This window comes from Mustela lutreola, chromosome 8, assembly GCF_030435805.1.
Source record: "Mustela lutreola isolate mMusLut2 chromosome 8, mMusLut2.pri, whole genome shotgun sequence".
Taxonomy (NCBI): Eukaryota; Metazoa; Chordata; class Mammalia; order Carnivora; family Mustelidae; genus Mustela; species Mustela lutreola.
In genome coordinates this window covers 45699959-45721403 of record NC_081297.1, presented here as the reverse complement: position 1 = coordinate 45721403, position 21445 = coordinate 45699959, and the positions used below count along the sequence as shown (strand labels likewise).

At 44.3% G+C, this 21445-nt stretch overlaps 1 protein-coding gene across 5 annotated transcripts in view; it reads left to right on the top strand.

Annotated features, from left to right (window-relative positions):
• The window catches only part of CRACR2A (calcium release activated channel regulator 2A), a 134901-nt gene that overhangs the window by 30610 nt on the left and 82846 nt on the right, over positions 1 to 21445 (top strand). The window lies entirely within an intron of this gene.

Sequence of the window (21445 nt, the reverse complement as noted above, 5' to 3'; positions counted from 1 at the left end):
AAGCATAAGCCACCGAGTCTACTTGGTGTGGCATTCGAGGTCCCCCAGCACCCAAGCCCTACTTCTCACTCTAGGTGAGTACCTATGCGTACTGTCTTCTTACTCACATCTTCCCAAATCGTCCTCTCCATCACTCCAGCTCTGGGGCCCATTTCATGCTGCTCCTTTGCTTGAGGTCGTCTCCCCTTACCGCACTCCCCGATTCTGCCTATACTGCAGGACCCATAGATGTGCCCTGTTCTCCACAAAGCCTATCATCCAAATAGTTGTCCTTTATAATAATCTGTTGAAGTTTTTTCTTGAGAAACATGCTGTATTTATAAGCAATGTATGTTTGCTATAAAAAGAACTATCCAACAAAATAACAAATAGTAAAGAAGAGGAGAAAATTTACGCATAGAACCGATAAGCAGAGGTGCTCACTTAATGTTAACATAACATGACACTGGGGTATATTTCTTCCCATCATTTTTCAGGACACACACACACACACACACACACACACACACACTACTTTTCCTCATTCAACCTTAACATTTAACTTTGTCACATGTATCTATCTCCATTAGACTGTGAGGGCTCGAGTAATGGGCTGCTCACTTTTTATTCCTGGCACCTGCCACGTCTTGCTCTAAGGGGTCCCTCTGTGAGTGTCAGCTGAAGAGGACCTCCAGGTGAAATCTGTTTGGCTTTGGAATACAGCATACCCCTCTTTGGATAAAAGCAGATTTCTTGTCCTGTTGCTTGCTGCTTGCTTAAAACTGGTGTGCATTCCTCAAGCACAGGTCTGCTGGGTGACAGGAAGGCAAGAGCCACAAGTGGCTGAGACACGGGTGGGTGATGAAGTGTGTTCTGCGCCCTGCGTCTGCTGCTTCGAAAAGGCAGCTCTACCCCTGGTACCTGGCTGAGGCCCTCCTCTTGCTTTGGAACGACATGGTTGAGTCTGGTAAATCTTTTTTTATCCTTTCTGATTAAAAATAGTGTTGGCGTTCCACTCCAGGGTGGGGAGAGGTGGGTGAGATCTTCTCTAAGAAATCAGTTTGGCCTGGAAACTACTCTTTTCTTAGGTTAAAATTCATGAGCCCTTGGAGCCAGGGTTGGGAATGGAAATAGCTCCGGCTCTATTCCAGAAAGCTCCGCATAGGGAGGCTGGGACCAAGTCAGGAGGAGAATTCACTCCGCGGGCCACAGGTGAGAGCCAAGCAGATCACACAAGCGTGTTTGACTGACATAAAAACGGCCGAGAATGTTCACAGAGCGGCAGGATCCCTTCAGGGCATGTGTGGGAACATGAGAGGCTGTGGTATGTTGAGTACCTTCCCTTTTTTGAAGCAAAATGTAGGAAATTTGTCGGTATAGTTGGCAAGAGAGTGGAGGCAGATGTAAGGGAGACAAGCCCGTTTGCCTTCGGAGATTTTTATTTGAAGATGGCAGGATGTTTGTTATTTAGATGTCTTTTTTCTTTAAAGGATCTGTGGCATAGGGGAGGCTCTAGCTAGAATTAAATATCTCTGAGGGAATTTCATTACAAGATTAAGGAAAAAGATCGCAAGGTTTTGGCTTCTGATGAAAAGCATCTAAAACTAAGTAAAATCAAAGCGGACCCTTAAACAAACAAATTATTGACTGGGGCAATATGGAGAAATCTCAGCCAGAGAGCCTCTTTGGGAACAGAAGAGTAGAGAGGAGACTGAGAAAATATTTAGGGCTCAACCTCCTGGCCTGGGATTTCTTCTCTCTACACGCCAGGAAAAAGAAATTGATGCAGGCTCGTGGTTCCCATAGTTCAAAAGAGACGCGGAGCCCAGGGCGCAGGGAGGCAAAGCCCCTTGTCCCACTTGGTTTGAATCTGGCCGTTTTGGGGACACATTGTGAGTACTCAGACTCAGGTTACTCAACAGTATGAAACCCACACTGCCCCCAGACTGCCTCAGGATTGTCCCCACCTCCTGGAGCCTGGTCTTCAGCTCCTCACACACTTGGAGGCTCCCTCATCGACTCAGGCCCTGTTCCACATGCTGGGGACACAGCAGTGAACCGAAGCCGCAAAGCCTCGGCCTTTGTGGAACTCCCATGGCCAGAGCAGTGCTGTGTTGTAGGGATCGGACATGGGCCTCACGTTTGCTTGTCGATATTCTCGTAGCCGCATCAGGAAAAAGGAAAAGGAACAGCGGAAAATTTAATTTTATTAACATTTCATTTGACCTGCTATAGCCCAAATATCGTTTCACACATAGTCAGTCTACGAATGTGTCAATCTGGTGTTCGACATCCCTTTTTTCTTGCAAGAGGTTATTCTTAATGCTTCTCGAGGGGGACGGGCCACCTTTTGGGTGCTCAGGGGCCGCCTGTGGTTTGCAGCTTCCGTAGTGAATGGAATCCGTACTCACTGAGCGCTAAGTAAAGGCAGGCCCGGTACTAGGCCCTTCATGTGCTCTGTATCTTACTATCTTCCGGACAACTCTATGAGACAGACCCCAATTACCTATGTTTAATGGAGCAAGCAGGTGGCCCAGAGAAGTCAGGTAATTGGCTGAGGGTCACCCAGGTCGTGAGGGACAGAGCTGGGACTTGAACCCAGGGCCATCTAAAGCCCCAGCCTTGGGTTTCTCAAGCAGAGAAGGCACAGAACGAGATCCGGGATGAGCACAGCTTCCCAGGACTTTCGCCCAAGGCTCCCCTCTGCTACCCACAGGTCACACTGCCCAAAGTGCCTTGGAGATGCGGATGTCATTGAAGATGCCTCAGTGTCACATGGAGAGGTGTCTGGGGGATACGTCTTGTCCAGGAGGCATGGCCTGTCCTTACTACAAATAAGGCAGCATAGCCTTCGAAATCCATGCAGCAGAAGTTACAAAAGGCTTTCTGGACTCTCGAGCCCCATATGAGAGTTTGCTACCATTATTAAATATTTATTGCTGCTGTTACCTTTCGGTGGCTGGTGTGCGCAGGGCACTCCCCAGAGCCCAGATCCCTGCTGCGGTGCTGTGATAGCAAACGGCAACTGAGAACAGAACCTGGCGTGAATCTTATGTCCCCAGTGCCTCCCAGCGCCTGGAAGCTTCTGAGCGTCATGTATGGATATATTGTAGAAAAACCCCATGCAGGGGTGTGCTAATTAGCCAGGCATGCTCATTTGCCAGTCGGGCTGGTGCTGAAATCAGTCTTTATGTTCAGCCTTGGGTGGCCAGCAGTGCTCCTGGCTCTTTTGAGCACAACTAGAGGGACGCTTCAAATGCTTAGACGTGCTGGAGGGACCTTCCCACTCCAGTTCCCAGACAGGTGAGAGGCCAGGAAACCAGCCTCCAGTTTTGGTTTTCCTGGTCTGGAAGAGAAAGTGGCCCAGACTGTTCCCCAGGTTCCCGGATATCCTGGTGTCCTTGCTAAATGAGATTACCCCAAATCCCATTCCCTCTCCAAGGCCACTCAGTTCCCACCTTCTGGGCGGAAGACTTTCCTGCTGGCCGGCCCCCTCCAGTCCTCTCCACCTGTAATGTCCTGCAGTCCCGTGGTCAAGCCCGTGCCGCCCAGACAGGGAAGCCCCGTCCTGTATGGTTAAATGCACATTGTGTGTGGCCCTGCTCTCCTCTCCTGTTCCCAGACTTCTGAGAATGACCTCTAGCTCTGATGATGGAGTAGGTCAACTCTTCTCTGTCCCAGAGAAGGATTCAGGGACTGTTTCATTACTGTTAGCATGCATGAAGCCCTTAATTAACTTTTCGCGTGGCTTTGCCCACTGCCTCTCCATCCAGAATATGCCTTTTCTGAGGTTTGGGCTGTTGTCATCTTGGCCTCCAACTAGAATGTCTGCCTGACTTGCTTTGGGGACTCAGTGACAGTGTGTTGCTTATTACTGAGCTAAGGGCTAGTCGTGCCACAGTCCCAATCCATTCCCTTTGGTGCTAATTTTTTTGCATAACTCTCTTCACTTTTATTTCACTGCGGTTACATTTGTATCATATACTCATTCATTAGTTAAAGCCTCTTTCCAGCCCTGGGGGAACTTTTTGATTCTCCACAGTACCTTGAGCGCCTAGTACGGTGCTCAGAACCTGGCATGGGCTCAGTAAATGCACATTTGAACGAACAAGTCAGTGTGGTCCCTTTAGGGGAGGGTGAAGGCAGAGAGAGAGGGAGTTAGGACCTGGGGTGCTCGGAGGCTTTCTGGAGGCTTCAGCTATAAAGAGAAATGAGGTCAGTTACCAAAGGGCAGGTGGAATAATGAGAAAACATCCTGGCCAAGGAGTCAAGGACCTAACAGTCAAGTATTCTCCTGCACTGAGGTTTATTTTCTGCGTAACCTTGAGAAAGTCTTGTGAGGGTTGAGAGACAATTTGGTGCAATTGCTTTATAAACCACAAAGTGGTGTGGTAAGATGTTATTCACCACCCTGAGATCTGGTCCCTGCCTAGCTGTCCAAATATATTTCTTTTTTTTTTTTTCTTAAGACTTTATTTATTCAATTGCAAGAGAGAGAGAGAGAGTGAGCATGAACAGGGGGAGGGTCAGAGGAAGAAGCAGAGTCCCCACTGAGTAGAACGCTGGGCTGGATCCCAATTCCAGGACTCCGGGACAATAGCCTGAGCCGAAGGCAGATGCTTAACCGACTGAGCCACCCAGGCGCCCTCTCCATTGTATTTCTTATTAATTTGATTTGGCGAGGCTAATCTTCTTATTTAAAAAGAGATTTTTTTCCATTACTGCCAGACTAATACCTTGTAATAATAAAAGCATTAGCAAATTCAGAAGAAAATAAAAATAAATTCTCTCTGAAGATTACCATCTAGCAATAATACTATCCATGTCTCTGTGTATAGCTCAAGTAATTTTTCGTTTCTAAATAGATATGACCTAAGCTTCCCAGGTATCGGCAGCTGGGGGCAGACGGGGTAACATTTCCCTCCTGTTCTCCCACTTGCAGACTTTGCGAAGGCTGCTGCCTGGGAAACCACTAGAGGGTGGAGCCTCCCAGCTCTGGGTGCTCGCAGCACCCTTGGCAGGGATGTCAGTGAGGGGTACGGAGAGGTGACTTAGGGCGGGTGGGTATCGTCTTCCAGCACTCGTCACTATCTGAAAGTACTTACAGGGTTTATGGATGTGTTGTGTCTCTCCACTGGACTGTAAGTTCCACAAGGTCAAAAGCTTGCTGGATTTGACTTCCTGCTGCCTTTCGGCACTTCAGACAGTACCTGCACATAGTAAATATGTATTGGATGAGGGAAGGAGCACCCAAGTGCCGTATTACCCCTCGTAGAATAGGAAACGTTCGCTTTGGATGACTTGTGCGTATGAGCTGTACAGAGGCCAAATTCACTGGCCAGATACATCGGGTCTGCCAGATCCAGCTGTAGGTGGAGACGGGGCCTCAGCAGGGTGTGAGAGATAATCCTAGCCCCATTGAATCACCACTGCTACCTCAGTGATTTTAAGCACACTCTCAGACCGTGCTATTTAGCCCGTGGCCAGTGCTTTCTGCAAATATCCTCTCCAGGTCCACGGTCGTAACATCCCCATACTGCACTCGATAAGGTCGCCTACCCAGAGCCGTTCTCCCTCCAGCACCTCTCAGCTTGCTTTCCTGGTGGGGCTCTTAGGCTTTTCTTGGCAAGACTACTGCCTTGCCTTCTTAGGTAAGACAGTGATACTGGTCGCAACTCTGCATGTGTGTTTTAAAGAGGAGCTTCGGCAGTGCGGATGGCATCTGTAGCTTGGGTACAGAGGAGCTTCAAGAGCACTGCTGAGAGCTCGGGCTTTGAGAGGGGCTATTTGGTTAGCTCTAGGCTACCCCTTCCCATGTACAAGGCTCTGCCTTCCCTGGCTGGACAGTGTCCAGACTCAGGCCGCTAAACACACTTCCCATGGCTACCTCTCTACTTCTCCTCCTCTCTAAAACCTGGAAAAAGATGGAACTAGGCCTGTTTTCTACTGGCAGCTCTACTGGGAGGGGCATTTCCTCCAATGTTCCCCAAATTAGCACAAAACCTGCCCTTCCACTGTGGCCCCCTGGTGGAAAACAAGGTGTGATTCATCTCTGTGTGTTTCCAAGTGGAATTCAGATTTCCAGTAGCGAGTGCCCTCCAGACGTGAGGAGTCACACATCCTCTGCCGGGTCAGGACCCGCGAGGTGAGTGATAAAAACCAAAGGTGGGAAGACTGCATCCCCGGCCCGTGGATTCAGGCCTGGGGTGGTTCTGCTGCTCCTGTTTTTAATACCTGTGGGAATCATCAGCAAGTGCTTGGATTAGAAAACCCAAGTCTTCAGACAGGCCGTTTCTCCCATGTCTTCTTGGGAACAGTTTCTTTTGTCTTTTTTTTTTTTTTTTTTATTCCAGCTTTCTTGAAATACGTTAATGAACATATAACATTGCATAAGTTTAAGGCGTACAATAGAATGATGTCCTATATGTATAACTGAAAAATGATTAGCACACTTAGTTTTGTTCACACCTATCACAGCACAGAGTTACAATTTTCCTCCTGCGATAAGAACTTATAGGTCTGCTCACTCACCCACTTTTAAATATGCAATATTGTACATTACACTTGTACGTCACATCCCCAGGATTTGTTCATCGCATAACTAGACATTTGTGATTTTTGACCCCCTTCACCCATGCCCCCTCCCCCGCCCCCGTTCCCCATCCCTGGCAGCCACCAGTCTGTTCTCTGCTTCTATGAATTCTATTTTTTTAGATTCCACCTATAAGAGAGATCATACAGTATTTGTCTTCCTCTGATGGATTTCACTCAGCGTAACACCCTCAAGAGTTGTGTTGTTAGTGTATAAATGTACTACGGATTTTGTGTATTGTTTTGTATCCTGCGACTTTACTGAATTTTTTGGTCCCATCTAACAGTTTTTTGGTGGACTCTTTAGGATTTTCTGTATGTAAAATCATGTTATCAACACACAGATGATTTTACTTCTTCCTCTCTGGTTTGGATCCCCTTTACCTGTTTTTTGTGCCTGATGGCTGTGGCTGGAACTTCTGGTGCTGTGTTGAGTAGGAGTGGTGACGATGGTCTCCCTGTCTTGTTCCTGATCTTAGAGGAAAAGCTCTCAACCCTCCACCAGCCAGTATGATGTCAACTGTGAGCTTTTCATATATGGCCTCTATTATGTTGAGGTGCTTTTTTTATACCCAATTTTTTTGAGAGTTTTTATCATGAATGGATGTTGAATTTTGTCAAATGCTTTTTCTGCATCCATTGAGGTGATCATATGATTTTATAATAATTCATTTCATTGATGTGGTGTATCATATTCATTGATTTGCATATGTTGAACCATCTGTGCAACCTAGAGATGAATCCCACTTGATCATGGTGTCTGATCCTTTTAACAGGACTGAATTTGCTTTGCTAGTATTTTGTTGAGAATTTTTACATCCGTACTCATCAGGGATATGGGTACCCCATTTCTTTTTTATTTAAGATTTTATTCTTCTACTTGAGAGAGAGAGAATGAGAGTGAGAGAAAGCATGAGAGGGAGAGGTCAGAGGGAGAAGCAGACTCCCCATGGAGCTGGGAGCCCGATGCAGGACTCCATCCCGGGACTCCAGGATCATGACGTGAGCCGAAGGCAGCCACTTAACCAACTGAGCCACACAGGCGTCCCGGGTACCCCATTCCTTAAAACCTAGATGACAGAGGTCAGTTCTCCAACATTGAGGAAATTGGTGAAATAAGTAGATATCACTTACATTTGTTTGAGCAATGCCTCTGCAGGAGAAAGTTTGTCATTTGTTCTAGCTCTTTTGCATAGTGCAGAAAAGCCTGGAACCTTTGGTGGTCTGTGTGTGTGGTTTGCTGTTCCACAGTCACTCACAGGAGCCGATGCCCCCATGGAGCATGCCCGCTGTCTTCTGTTGTCCTTCCTCTGCTCTCTGACCTCTTCCCTCACAATGATAAGGATATATTTGTATTTGTATATAGCATTGGAATTCACTTTCACATCTCGTGTTTCATCTGACCTTCCTCCGTTGGAATGGGTAAGCAACGGTTATTTGTACCTTTTCAGAGAAATGAACCCATTTTCCCAGCACTTGAATCCGATTTTTTGATGCCTGCTCAGAACCTTTTAGGACACTGTGGTTCCTGCCAGCCTCTTGATAGAGAAGCTTGAGACCGAGCAAGAATGGGTAACAGAGGAAGAACTCAGGCAGAGGTGTGAGGAGGCAAGGTTAGAGACTGTTGGCCAAGCTGCAAGGCAGGCTTATCTCTGCAGTTCGGAGTCCTCGTTGCCCTTCTTCCCCTTTCCTTTTCTACCAGCCATTAAATTCATGATAAGACGATGCTATCCAAAGTCATCATGATTCCTGCAGGACTGTGACCAGGGAGAAAATGTTTGAATTTAGCTCTTGGAGTAGGGTAGAAGATACATGGCACCGTGGCCCTTGGTTTTCTTATCTGCTATAGCTTAAATCAGAAACGAGAACATAGGCTCACTTTTTTTTTTTTTAATTATTCTTTGTAGATGTTCTTCCATTTAGCTTTGCCAGTGAGCCAGATATTTTGCTAACTGCAGGGAATGAGATGTGATCCATTCTTTCCAAGGCATCTGCAGGTGGTGAGAGACAGAGAGAGAGGTTGAGAGAGAGAAAGAGAGGGACAGAGGAGTACTGACAAGCAAATCTCTACATGACTAATTCCTGCAGCAGGCTGAGTCTAGGAGGCTCTGGGAGCCCTGAGGAAGAGCATGTAAGCATTAAAGACTGTGCCGAGGTCAAGGTGAATGCTCAGAGAAGGTGACCCTTAAATGGAACTCTTCAGTGTTTGTGGGACTTAGCGTAGACAAGGGGAGGGGCATGCCAGGCAAGTAAACGTATGTTTGAAGATGCTGAGGCATTACGCTGCTGAGAGGATAGGAAATCATTTGAGGGCAGCAAATGCAGTGAGGAAGGTGGGAGAAGAGGTCTGTAAAGAGGTGGTGGTCATTGTGCCGATGTCAGATTTATCCTAAAAGCCGAAAGGAGGCATGGTCAGGTCCCCTTGGTGATGCTGTCATGCCTTGCTTAACTGTGTTTGAAGTTTTGAGGGATTTATTTATTTGTTTATTTATTGGAAAGCAGTGTGGTAGTCTGTATTAAGAGCCTTTAAAATATACATATGGGGCGCCTGGGTGGCTCAGTGGGTTAAAGTCTCTGCCTTCGGCTCAGGTCATGCTCTCAGGGTCCTGGGATCGAGCCCCACATCGGGCTCTCTGCTCAGCAGGTAGCCTGCTTCCCTTCCTCTCTCTCTGCCTGCCTCTCTGCCTACTTGTAATCTTTGTCTGTCAAATTAAAAAATAAAATCTTTAAAAAAATAAAAAATTAAAAAAAATGCATATAAAAATATTCATACCCTGAGGTTCAATAACATTACCTCTGGGAATAATACTTATATACTTATAAGTAATAATAAGTAATAATACTTATCACCTACTACATCCTGCTTATTATATCGGATTTTTTTTACCCTCTGTATATTATTTTTTTTTAATTCTTATCACAATTCGGTAAGATGGGAATCATTGGTCCCATTTAACAGGTAGAGAAACTGAGGTTTTAAAGAGTCAGGCAGGCTTAAGATTGAATTCACACTCTGTCGCTAATTAGCTGTTTTCCTGAGACAAATTACTTGACCTCTCTGAAGCTGTTCCCCAAGGAAGTACTATTTAAAAAAAATAATGCAGACCAGAGTTAAATGCAAGCTGAGCTTTTTTGAGTTACCTACTCATTCGGATTATCTCTGCCAGAGCTGACCTCTGTTTGCTTGAACATGTAAGGTGAAATGAAAAAGCCAGAATTGGGTGGCGTGAAGCACTGTGGACAGTCGCCTTGTTTTGGGGGACCATTCTCAGAGTTGCTTGTTCAGGCAACTTTCTTCGTGTACACCCACGTGGCTCTCATCACCTACCTCCTGTGTTTGTATCTTGTCCTCCTGCAAAATTGTAAATTCATTGAGGAAAGGGATAGTCTTAAATATATCTTTGTATCTCTCACACCATCTGCCTGGTCCACGGCTTTCCATGGACGCATGGAGAGCCCAGAGGTTAGTTTTTCTAGAAGCAGTTAGGACATCACAATCCCAAGGAAAACCGAGACTCTGAGAGTAAAGGGCCTTGGTGGCGGCGGGGGCGTGGGATGGAGGGGAGGCCGGACACAGAGATCCATGGATATCTTAGGTTGGAGGTCTGGAAAGGAAGGTTTGGAATTGAGGAGACCTGGGAGAATGTATTTAATGTTCTCATGAATGCTGAGTTGAGAGTCATCTTAGTCTGGGTTCCCCAGAAGCAGATCCTGAGAGGGGGACTCACATGCAAGCTGATGGAATTAAGGCAATGCTCCGGAGACAACGTAGTTAAGGGTGGGAAGCAGGACAAGAGAGAAGTGGCCAAGGGCCGTGTCAGGTGGCGTTCTAGCCTCAGCTTGGTCCCACAGAAGTGATCTAAGCTGTAAATCACAGCTCAGAGTTTGTCCCCGCTGGGCTTTCACGCTCTCCTCCAGTCTGTCATTGGCTTCCCACTGTTTTGAGGTGACCAGCGAACCTGCGCCCTTCTGGCTCTGTCTGTGTGGGCAAAGCCAGGGCTGCAGCCCAAGGGCCGGCCTTCTAAGAGGCACAGGTGCAGGGAGTTAGAAGCAAAGGCATGCGGACGCTGAGGGGAAGGGCACAAATATCCCAGGGGATGTGGGCGGGGCCTCAATAGTGTCACCCCATCACTTCTGTCTCAACTTTGTCCTGCTGTACGCGCTGCCGTCCGCCTCTAAAACTCACTTGCAGCTTCCTCGTCTGCAAAGTGGGGATGGCGTTACTTCACTTGCTCATATCACAGAAGGATAGCCAAACCTGATACAATGAGACAGGGTCCCTAGTCTCCTGCTGACACTGGACCTTTATACAAAGTCAGGTGTCATCACTGTGTCTTTCTCTTCCAGGCCCAGAGGGTCGATGAGCTCTTGGTCCTCACCGGGCCCTTGTCTCGCAGGCGTCAACCCTGACAGCCTTTGAAAAGAGCTTGTTTGTGCTAGAAAGAAAGCAGGCACTTTTTTAATGTTGTTAAATTTTGCAGCAGTTTCTTTAATATACACCAGCCGCCTTGAACTCCATCTAATTAACCACCCGATATCACGCTGGGGCGGTGTTTGGCTTTCATGTGCTCATCAACATCAGCTAGGAAATATTGGAAAGCTAATCATAATAGGACTTAGCTCTTATAAAATGCCTTTTATCTCCAAAGTGGTTTACAACCACTAATTATTAGAGGAATTGGGGTGAACAGCAACCATCTCACAGAGACCTCAAACCATTATCGGGGCCTTTCATGTATCTTATAATAGAGCAAGAGACGTGTGAAGGGGGATGTTTAATAATAGTTGTCCAGACCTGGAAGAGTTATTTTATGGAGGTAGAAGACAGCTGTTCCCTGTCTCCCTTAAGGCGAGAACAAGGAAATTGGACCTAATTGGAGGGAAGAGGAGGCAGGATAGAGCTGTTGCATAAGCGACAGCAGGCAGCGGAGTGGTAAGAAGGCTCTCCCAAAGCCGCTTCCTTCCGTATACCTGCACCTTTATGTGGGCTGATGAGGCAAGTGGCCTTCCCAGTGATCTTGGGTGGGTGACATTACACCACTAAGTCCCACCCAGCTCTGGCAGCCACTGGTTGATGGACGGGCTTCCTGATCTGGAGGGGAGCAAGCCCCCTGAGTTCCATAATAGGAATGATAATCAGGGGCACCCGGCTGGCTCAGTCGGCGGAGCAGGTGGCTCTTGATCTCGGGGTTATGAGTTCAAGACCCACGCTGGGTGTAGGGATGACTAAACAATAAATTTTTTTTTTAATTTTTAAATATTTTATTTATTTATTTGAGAGAGAGACAGTGAGAGAGAGCATGAAAGGGGAGAAGGTCAGAGGGAGCCGACTCCCCATGGGGCAGGGAGCCTGATGCGGGATTCAATCCCAGGACCCTGGGATCATGACCCGAGCTGAAGGCAGTCGCTTAACCAACTGAGCCACCCAGGCGCCCCTAAACAATAAATCTTAAAAAAAAAAATAATGTGCAAAAACAATGAATATTGCTATGCTGAAAAGAAATTAAAAAAATTAAAAAAAATAATAACTATAGCTAACATCTTACGGATGGGAAAGCAGGGCATAGAGAGCTTAAGAAACGTATCTGTGGCCATGTAGCTCGTGCTGTGGGCAGCCTGGCCTTGGAGTTCTTATCCACCACAATAAGAGGCCAGTTGGAGAAGGGGTGGGGTTGTTGCAAAGGCCCCCTGCACTGTGTCCAAGAAGTAGGTAACAAAGGCGTGCAGCACAGGGAAGATGCCCTTTCCAGACTGCTCTGGTTCTTGTGCTTTAAATCCTTAGTCTTGAGCACGTGCGGTGCTGAAAGGGGTCCTGCAGAGCACCATCTTTGTTCCCACCAAAAGGAGCCATTTGCCCGCCTCACTGTCCTGGTCCCACCAGAGGGTCTGCCTAGAGCTGTGCGGAGGAGGGGAGGACCATGCGCATGGATAACGGGCAGGCCACCTATGAAACCCTGAGGTTTGGTCACAGCATGTTTTCCCCAAGTACTAAGATGCATTTAAGGGGGCACCTAGGTGGCTCAGTGGTTTAGGTCATGATCCCAGGATCGTGGGTTTGAGTCCAGCACCGGACTCCCTGCTCTATGGGGATTGTGCTTCTCCATTAGCCCCCTACCCCCACTACTCTCTTTCTCTCAAATAAATAAATAAAATCTTTTTTTTTTTTTTTTAAAGATGCATTTGAAGTGGACTGTGCCCCTGAAGTCTCAGGCAGGGACAGAGCCTAAGGAGACATCAGCTCCCATCGCCTGTGCAGACAGTCCTGGGGAAGATCAGAAAATCAGGACACCCTGTGCAGAAACATCAGCTTCACAATTTCTTCTCAGTGAGGGCTGATTGCTGGTAGCTTGAAATGGGCTGCGACGGGAACCCTGACATTCTATGCATCTTAGTACTCGGTGCTTTGATCCTTGCCCCTCCTGCGCCCTCTGCAGTTGGACACCTGCTTGCCCACCCGCCCCCCCCAACTTCTTTTGACTCTGTCCACTCAGAGTAAATGGCTGAGCCCCTGGATGTATGGAGAACACCTCCATTGAAGCCGGGATGATTACAGAGATTCCAGCGGATCCCCAAGATGCCTTTTGTGCTTTCAATTTCCCAACTGCCTGCTGCAGGAGAAATTCGGGGGGGATCGGGGTGATTTAGTAGCTGCTTTCAAGGGCTCAGCGGGCGTGCAGTGTGTGGGGGGTACCAGCTGCCCTCCATCTCCACCGAGTCCTGAGTAAGGGGGCAATTAGCTCAGAAGCTCTAGGAGGGATTTAAGTTTGATCTATGACCTTTCCGACTGTAGCAGTTACTAAGCGGCTAGAATGACTTCGGAAATCTGGGAAATGTTCCTGGAAATGTTTGAGAGCTGGATTATTTCCATCTGTGTATAAAGGCTTTTATGGAACCACTCTGGAGGGAGAAGAGTGGTCCGCAAGTTCAGATCGAACTGTTCCCCTTGTGATGGCGATGGCATTTCCCCTTTCCTTCTGGGATCTACCCCACCGGTTCCCCTGTATGGCCGTACTGTCCATTGGTCTAATAAGTGTTCGAGGCAGAAAGCTGGGTGCAGCCTTGAGCCCAGAGCAACGCTGGGCTTCACCCAAGTATGAAACAGCCAAGCCAGTCACATGGCTGCCATTTTATTTTTGAAACAAAAGCAGAAGCCCTTCTGTTGTTTTGTTTTCTGTTTCCCTTGGAAAACCCACAGATGCTGTGCAGAGATCACAGGCCAAGCCAGGGGAGAAGGGGTAAGAGAAAGGGGGCTGAATGAATGGTCTGCCCCGTCCTCTTACTTGCAGAGTCCACTGAGCTCCCTACAGTAAGGGACTGAAGATTTTCTCAGGGAAATTACTTAATTTTCTGCTTGTTGGAGTTGCATTTAGAAGGAAGAATCAGGGGGCGCCTGGGTGGCTCAGTGGGTTAAAGCCTCTGCCTTCGGCTCAGGTCATGATCCCAGGGCCCTGGGATCGAGCCCCGTATTGGGCTCTCTGCTCGGCAGGGAGCCTGCTTCCTCCCCTCTCTCTGCCTGCTTCTCTGCCTACTTGTGATCTCCATCTATCAAATAAATAAATAAAATCTTTAAAAAAAAAAAAAAAGAAGGAAGAATCAGGCTCCTGGGGATAGATACAGTAGGCGGGGTTAGACCTGCAAGTCCGGGAATAGGACAAGGTACTGACCTGCCTCTATCATCTCTCTCTTTTTAAATAGATCTATTCAGCTATGGACATACAAAAAACTACATATTTAAGGTGTACAATTTGAGAGACACCTAGGTGGCTTAGTGGGTAGAACATCTGACTCTGGGTTTTAGCCCAGGTCGGATGTCAGGGTTATGGGCTCGAGCCTCACCTTGGCTCTGAGCTGGGCTCCGTGTCCAGGTCCACGCTCAGCACATGGAGCCTGCTTGGGATTCTCTGTTTCTCCCATTCTGCCACACTCTGCTCATGCTCTCTCTTTCTTTAAAAAAAAAAAAAAAAATTATATAATTTGGTAAGTTCAGATATATATTTGTATGTACATATGTATGTATGGATGGATATCTATGTGTGTATGCATATACCTGTATATGGACATACATACACATAGGTACAGATGTACACACATACATATATGCGCATATATATATTTCCATGAAATGATCACACTTAAGACTGTGGATGTATCCACACCCCCCAAAACTCCCCTCTTACCCATTTATAATCTCTCTTCACCCTTCTTCACCCTCCCTTATCTTTTTTCTGTCACTATAAGCTAGTCTTTATTTTTACAATTTTATATAAATGGAATCAAAAACTACATACTCTTTCTGTCTGGCTTTTTTTGCTCACATACCACGTTTTTGTTTTGTTTTGTTTTGTTTTGTCTGCTCACAGTTGAAATAATCAATTTCAAGACTTACCCATTTTGCTTGGATCAATAGTTTATTCCTTTTAATGCAGAGTAGCGTTCCATCATGTGTGTATGTGACTGCTCGCCTATCCCATCCACCCGCTGATGAGTATTTGTGTTGTTTTGGCCACTACAAATAAAGCTTCTGTGAATGTTCATGTACAAGTCTTTGTGTGGACAGAATTTTTTATTCTCTTGGGTAAATATTTAGGAGTGGCATGGCAGGATAGTTTCTTGGGTCACTGTTTAGGCGTGGAATGGCAGGATAGAAGTTTGTTTGACTTTTTTAAAGAAACCTCCGGATGTTTTCCAAAGGGACTGTACCATTTCCCATTCCCACTGATGGTGTGTGAATGTCCATCCAAGAGCTCCATGTCTTTGCTAAGACTTGGTATATCAATCTTTTCATTTTAGCCATTTTTTAAAGCTATTCTTTTCAACGGAGGGCTTGATCTCATGACCCTGAGATCAAGACCTGAGCTGAGATCAAGAGTTGGATGCTTAACCGACTAAGCCACCCACGTACACCTCATTTTAACCCTTCTAAAAGGTGTGTAGCAGTGTCTCATTATGGCTTTAGACTGAATTTCCCTTCTGACTAATGACGTTGAACATTTTCATGTAGCTATCTGATATCCGTACATCTTATTTGATGAAGTGGCTGTTCATGTGTTTTGCCCATTTATAAAGTTGAGTTCTTTGTTTTCTCAGTAATGAGTTCTAAGTGTTCTTCATGTATTCTGGATCAAAATCCTCTGTCAGATACATGCTTTGCAATTATTTTTTCCCTTTCTATACTTAAATGGTATCTTTGGAACAACAGAAACTTTCAATTTTCATGAAGTCCAATTTATCAATTTTTTGAAATATTATGCTCTTGTTGTTCTACCTAAGGAATCTTTGCCTAAGCCAAGGTCATAAGGCTGTTTTCTACTTGTATTTTTATATTTTTAGTCATTACATTTAGGTCTGTGATCCATTTCGAGCCAACTTTTGTATGTGGTATAAGGTACGCATTGACATTCTTTTTTTGCAAATGGATATCCAATTATTCCAGTCCCATTTGCTGGGGAGATTATCCTTTCTCCACTGCATTGCCTTTGCATTCTTATAAAAAATCAGTTACATATATATATATATAGATCTATTTCTGGATTCTCCATTCTCTATTTTGTTCCATTTATCTTTTTTTCTTATCTTTGCGCCAGTACCATAGTCAGTGCCTTTATTACTATAGCTTTATAGTAAGTTTTGAAATCAGATAGTGTTAGTTTTCCAATATTGTTCTTCTTTTTCAAAATTATTTTGGCCATTCTAGGCCCCTTGCATTTCAATATGAATCTTAGATTGGCTTGTCAATTTCTATAAAAAGCCTGCTGAGATTTTGATTGAGATTGAGATAAATCTAGAGATGAATTTAGGGAGAAATGACATCTTAATAGTACTGAGTCTTCCAAACCATGAACATGAATATCTACTGACTTGATTTGGTCTTCTTTAATTTCTCTCATCAATATTTTGAAGCTTTCTGTATATAAGTATCATACATTTTTGTCAGCTATATCCCTAAGGATTTTGTATTTTTTATGATATTGTAAATGGTATTTTTATTTCAACTTTAAGTTTTTGTTTCTGCTGTACAGAAATCAATCAATTGATTTTTGTAGAGAAAGCTTGTAACTCTTAGCCTTGTCAAACTTACTTATTAGTTCTAGTAACTTTTTGTGAATTTCAGCAGAGTTTCTACATAGACAATCATGTCACCTGGGAGTTAAGATAATTTTACTTTTTCCATGCCCAATCTGGTCATTTTCTATTTCTTTTCTTGCCTCAACAGACTGGCTAGAATCTCCAACATAGTGTTAGATAGAAGCATTAAGAGTAGACATTCTTGTCTTTTTCTTGATCATAGGGGAAAAGCATCTGGCTTATTACCATTAAGTATGGTATCAGCTGTTGTTTTTTGTAGATGTCCTTTTTCAGGTTGGGCAAACTCCTTCCTATTCCTGGTTTTCTGAGAGTTCCCACAGGAGTGGATGTAGGGTTTTGTCAAATGCTTTTTCTGCATCTACTGAGATGATCATAAGGGTTATCTCTTTTAATTTGTTAAGATGATGAATTACATTGTTGATTTTCAAATGTTAAACCATTTTCACATTCCTGGGCTAGAACTCCACTTGGTCAGGATGTATTTATTCTGTTTATATATGAGTGTTAGATTCAATCTGCTGAAATTTCCTGAAGAATTTTTGCATCTGTGTTCATGAAGGATATTGGCCTTTTTCTTTTCTTGTAATGTCTTTGTCCAGGTTTGGTAGCAGGTAATCCTCGCCTCATAGAGTATGTTGGGAAGTATGTCATATTTTTCTGGTTTCTGGAGAGTTTGCATAGAACCAGTATTAATTATTCTTTAAATATTTGTAGTATTCTTCAATACAGCCATCTATCTGGTCCATGAGTTTTCTTGTAGGAAGGGTTGTCACTGTCTGTTTAATTTCTTTAGTTGTGTTACCCATTTTACCTATTTGCTCTTTTTTTTTTTTTTTTAAGGATTTATTTATTTGACAGAGAGAGACACAGCAAGAGAGGGAACACAAGCAGGGGGAATGAGAGAAGGAGAAGCAGGCTTCCTGCTGAAGAGGAAGCCCAGTTCAGGGCTTGATCCCAGGACCCTGGATCATGACCTGAGTTGAATGCAGAGACTTAACCTACTAAGCCACCCAGGCGCCCCTACTTATTTCCTCTCGACTCATCTTTGATATTTAGTGATTTTTAAGGAATTTGTCCATCTCATCTAAATTGTCACATTTTCTGCCATTAGATTGTTCATACTTTCTCTTAGCCTTTTAATGTCTATAGAATTTGCAATGTGTCACCTCTCAAATTTCTGCTATTACAATTCGTGTCTTCGCTCTTTATTGATCTTTAAAAACCAGGTTCTATTTTTGTTAATTTTCTCTATTGTTTTTCTGTTTTCTATTTCATTGATTTCTGCTTAGACTTAGTATTTTTTTCTCCTTACTTTGGGTGTAATTTGCTTTTCTTTTTCTAGTTTCTTAAGGTAGAGGCTGAGGTCATTGATTTGAGATCTTTCTTCTCTTATACGTGTGAGATAATTTTTTTCCCTGGGTACTATGTTAGCAATGACCTACCAAATTTGATATATTGTGCTTTTATTTTCACTTAGTTCAAAATACTTTTTCATTTCCCTTTCTGTTTCTTCTTTGACCCACGAGTTATTTAGGAGTATGTTATGTAGTTTTCACATACTTGGGGATATTCCAGAGGTCTTTCTGTTATTGGTTCTAATGCAGTTCGCTGTGGTTAAAGTACGTAGCTTATATGACTTGAATCCTTTAAAATTTATTGAAACTGTGTTATGGATCAGGATATGGACCATCTTGGTAAATACTGCATGTGCACTTGAAAAGAAAGTGTATTTAGCTTTTGTTGGATAGAGTATTCTACAAATGTCAATTAGGTCAAGATGATTGAAAGTGTTGTTTACTTCTGTATCTTTACTGATTTCAATCTACTTGTTTTATTAGTTATTGATAGGCAGATATTAAAGTCTTTGAGTAGGACTATGGATTTGTCTATTTCTCCTTACATTTCTATCTGTTTGGCTTCATGCATTTTAAAGCCCTGTTTTTATGTGATAAGTATTTAGGATTATTATTATCATATTGATGAATTGACTTCTTTGTCATTGTGAATTATTTTTTAATTTTCATTAATATTCTTTGTTCTAAAATAGACTGGGCCTGATATTAATATGCAAACTTTCTTTTGACTAATATTAACATGGTATATATTTTTCTAGCCTTTTGTGTCATAATGTTTAAACTATACTTCTTATAGACAGCATATAGTTGGGTTACCTCAACTTGGAGAGTCTGCCAGACTTTCCCCTTCCTGTGTCCTGGCCTGAAAACTCTCTAGGCAATAATAGGGTGCCTTTTGTTTGTTTCCCATTTGTCGCAAGACAGGCTTTGGGCTAGGGTGAGATGAGTAAGGGCCCTAGGGTACAAAACTTAAGAAGATAATTGCTCTCTGATACACAGTTTTCATAATGGATTTCTCTTTAAATCTCTTTAAATCTTAGGTGTCTCAACCTTAAGAAGACACTCGCAGAGTTATGCAAGTACAGGGCTAGTACCGAGAGTCATTAGCTTAGCCTAGTCCTGACCCTGCCGAAGGCTCATTGTCCTTCATTGCCCGATGGCCAGTGTCTTCAAAAGCATTTTTTAAAAATCTATTTTGTTTGGATTTTTTATTATTTCAGTTGGGAAAGTAAATGCAGTCCCTGTTACTCCACCTTTTCTGGAACTGGAAGCCTGAACTTAATCTTTATGAGATAAAAATCCCACCTATAGAGCTCTCTGATTGAAACAGAAATGTTTTGGGGCATCCCTGCAAAGAATTCAGCCAAAAATTGGTCTTCCTTTATTCAACAGACAATCAATGAGGAGCTACCATTTACCTTATTCTGGGCTAGCAACTGGGGTTAACATCAAAAAAGACTTGGTGCCCATCTAGGCATTGCTTACAGCTGGTGCTTTGGAACTCTTAGATTGGCTGTCTCATGCCACACATCATCTGTGACATGGGTTAGGGAAGGCAGAGAGCCAGAGATAGTCAGATGTAGAACTGACTGATCACCCCTATTAATTGCCAGGCCCAGAATGGCTCAGGAGCTTACTTAAGCTCACATTGCTATGTAGTCTTATTTTGAGGGAGATTGGATCTAACCCAAAATACCCTCCTTTACTGCCTGTTACTGTGACTGAAATCCCACCATTGGAAGCACATTCATTAACGGGGGAGGGGGGGGGTCCATGTCTTCTTTGTGTTTCCATTTTTCAGTGTTGACTCAGAGCCTGCTACAGGGTAATCAATAGATGAGAATGAATGAGTGAAAAACATGAATGGATGAGTGAAGGAATGAGTGATAAATGTTAAAATGATGAACATGTTCCTGGGAGGTGATTTAGGTTACCATCTGTTGGTGACAGACCATTAAGAGTAAGGCCTAGCTGGGCAATGTGGTATAGGTAAAGGTCTCTAATTATACTAGACCTTGATCCAAGTTGTTTAACCTTTCCCAAACTCAGTTTCCTCATCTGTATGATGAGAATTTTAATCATACTTACCTTACAGAGAGATATCAGGTTCTATCAGGATGAAGTATGTTAAGGGGCTGGCAAGAGAAAATCCTCAAGGAATGAGAGGTGTTATTAGTCCAGTCTTTTGAGAACAGCAGGTGGCAATGGGGTAGGGACTACTGGATGGCAAAGACCTTGAGATGGTCCTGGCTAGGTAGCAGGAAGACATAGACAACTCTGCTCATGCTGTGCATTTACAGAAGCTCAGATGTTACCATTGTTATTATCCCAAAGCCCTTCCTAAGCTCAGAGTTGCATGTAGATGTTCTGGGCAATATACATAAGCTAAACAGAAACAACCCCACTCTCTTGGGACTGGTAACTAAGGCAGTTAGTTCCCTCTGGGGAAGAGAGAGTAGGAATGTTAAATCTGTCTATGATTAGGTAATGGGCAGTTCACACTTTGTAGGGATGAAGAGAAACACGCAGTTCCCAAGGAGAGGGGCGGCTGGTCAGAGGAGTCCGATGGGAGCCCATCATCCTGCCAGATGGAAAGAGAAGATGAAGTCTGCTGTACCTTATCTGGGTTCTGCTTCACACAGTGCATTCCCAAGACCAGGAGTCATCTTCTAGTTCTGGGCCCACAGCTCTTGACACATCTGGCAGGTGGAAAATGTTGACTGCAATCATAGATTACTTTGGACTTATGGTGTAACTGAGCCAGACCCCTGGGCTCAGATAATCAGACAAATTCCCCTGCTGATGCAGTGACTTTTCCATCTTTTTTCTGAGCATGGCACAAGAGACACAATTTAGAACTTCATTTTCTGCATTTCCTCTAAGTGCATTATAGTGTGTATCTGTATTTTAATATTCAAATACTATCAAATACTGAAAATGTGGACCTAGCCTACTTCCAGAAAGTCTTGAGATAGAAAACTCCAAGGACTGTGATATTGCCTTTCATCATATTAACCCAATTTTTGTATTAAGAACAATTTCTTCAGTTGAAGTTTCATAAACTCACAGACAGAGGTAGAAGGGACCTTAAATACAAACAGGTCCAGTCTTGTCATTACACAGATGAGGAAACAGAGACCAGACAGGTACAGACTTGTTCAAGGTCATCTAAGCGGCTGAGTCCAGACCAGAAGTAGGTTTCTGCAAACCTTCTTCTCTAACATCACATCACAATGCACCCCTTGAAAAGACTCCTGGAGGGGCTTTCAAAATCAGATCAGTGCATAGGATTTGTGATTCTGTGTTGGCTGGAGACAGCCCTGGGTGTCCCCCAACTACACCTGGCAAGTCCAGGAGAACAGGTAGCTCCTTGTGGGCCTGGCACACTTCCATCTGTCAGCTCTCATCTGCAGGCTCACAGACCCCAAGGAGGT